This window comes from Gobio gobio (assembly GCF_949357685.1).
Source record: "Gobio gobio genome assembly, chromosome: 10".
NCBI lineage: Eukaryota > Metazoa > Chordata > Actinopteri > Cypriniformes > Gobionidae > Gobio > Gobio gobio.
Window position 1 is genome coordinate 28,825,215 of NC_137116.1, and position 1,926 is coordinate 28,827,140.

Here is a 1,926-nt window from a genome sequence, read left to right on the forward strand (position 1 = left end):
TGTATTTGATTCCTAAGCACTGATTTGCACATGTTCCTGCAAGTAGCAGCTATTTGGAGACAAGAGGCTCTTGACAACCATAAACACAACCAATCTTTTTTTAGCAAACCTCTAACAGTTCAAAGCTGGCTAAGTGTCAAGAGAATGAGTCAAACAGTGATCACACCCAATTTTTATGAAACACTAAATCAAGACATAGACAAGTCATAAAACTTTATTGATTTAAATAAAGCCATTCTTAAATACAATACTTGATATATAATAATAGCCTACATAAATCATTTACAGGATTTAATAGACTGTACATTTTATTTTTAAATAATTTGTTATAAATAATGTGGAAAATTTAATTCAGACTTATATTATATCTACAGTTAGGTAAAACTGCTTTGAATATGAAGTTGGGCTTCTTTTCATGCTACTTTTTTGGAAAGAGCAGTTTCAAGAGATTGTGGTTGAAACTCATGATTTTTCATTATGCGACTGCATGTGACTTGCATCAGTGCAAGTGTACTGACTGCTTGCTGAGTCATGCAGTAATACAATTCGTTTTTTCAGTAAGGGGTCACAAGCAGTTGACTGTAGATAACAACCACATACTGAAACAAAAAAAACAGAGCAAAACAAATGTTTTAACGATTGTTCAACAAGATGAGAAAGTCCCAAATGTATGAGTCAAACAGTGAATTTAGCCCCACCCAGTGCATATGAATCACACCAAGGATGTCACCAAAGCAAAGGCTTCTGTTGTAGTTGTTGGGGATTGCCCCACTGAATGCTGGTGAATATGTTATTGACCGCTACAGAACTCTGGTCAGGGAGTCGGAGTCATCAGATTGAATTTGGCTGTTTATTGTACAAGATGTGACCATATACACATTAGTGTAGTTGAGGTAGTTTCTGAAATAAATAAAATAAACCAAATAAATAAATACAGACTTTCTGCATACTGTTCAATACAATAACAGTACGATAAATTGCAGCCTCAAAAATAACCCCACACAATGCACGGATGCATAATTATAATCAAGAAATATATATTAGCATGAATCTGCAATAATAACAACTGTATAGTGCAATGAAATTGACAGAACCAACCAAATATAGTTTATATATAAAATGAACTGGATCATTTATACAGGCAGTAATCATGACAGCCAGTGAACGATATTATAACACTGGAAATGTTGCAGATAATAACTTTGTAAACATGAGCTATACGAGCCGTGATGCTAGCGGGACGAATCCGCTCGTTAATCAGGATCAAATTACACTCAGAAAGATCGCTAAACATCAACATCGTCATAAACCTGGTCTAACGTAGCACCGCTGTTATACAGTGTAACCATCTGGGTTATTAACAATATACATGTCAATAAACTTACTTCATCATGAACTTTCTCTTGCACATAAACGCTGCAGCTGAGTGAGAGCGCGCGATCTGACTCCTCCGCTGGAGTAAGTGAATAGGCAGATACGCTAAGACTGTACGTGCTGGAAACGCTGCACTACGTTACTTAGGCAAGTCATAACTTAAAACGTCACACACATAGCCAACTTTAAACTTAAAGGAAGAGAATTCACAACAGTAGTAATGAAATACATCAAGGGTAAATCCTCTCAATGTTATTGAGATATTAATAGAAGTTTTCAGCTGTGATCTCAGAGGAACAAGATACAAATAGAGGATGTGCGATATATATAATACGATAATATTGTGATTGTTTTGATGATGTGCGATCTGACAATAGCCTATCGAGAATTTCCCTCATTTACAAAAACACACATAGAGAGTGCACGCATACACTACGTGATATAGGGGAGAGCACAGATGGTTGCAACATGGGGCAGTTGAATGAGTTAGAAAGATGATATTACATATCACATGCTCAGTTAGCTCCGCTTTTCGTTTTTATGATCAGATTT

At 35.9% G+C, this 1,926-nt stretch overlaps 1 long non-coding RNA gene across 1 annotated transcript; it reads right to left on the reverse strand.

The window, feature by feature from the left end:
- Positions 1-406: 406 nt before the first annotated feature.
- LOC307132224 lies at positions 407-1,460 on the reverse strand. The gene is made up of 3 exons (XR_013817270.1): positions 1,386-1,460; positions 699-900; positions 407-599 (listed from the first exon to the last, which is right to left on the reverse strand). It is a non-coding gene; the product is annotated as an uncharacterized lncRNA (long non-coding RNA).
- Between the last annotated feature and the right edge of the window lie 466 nt (positions 1,461-1,926).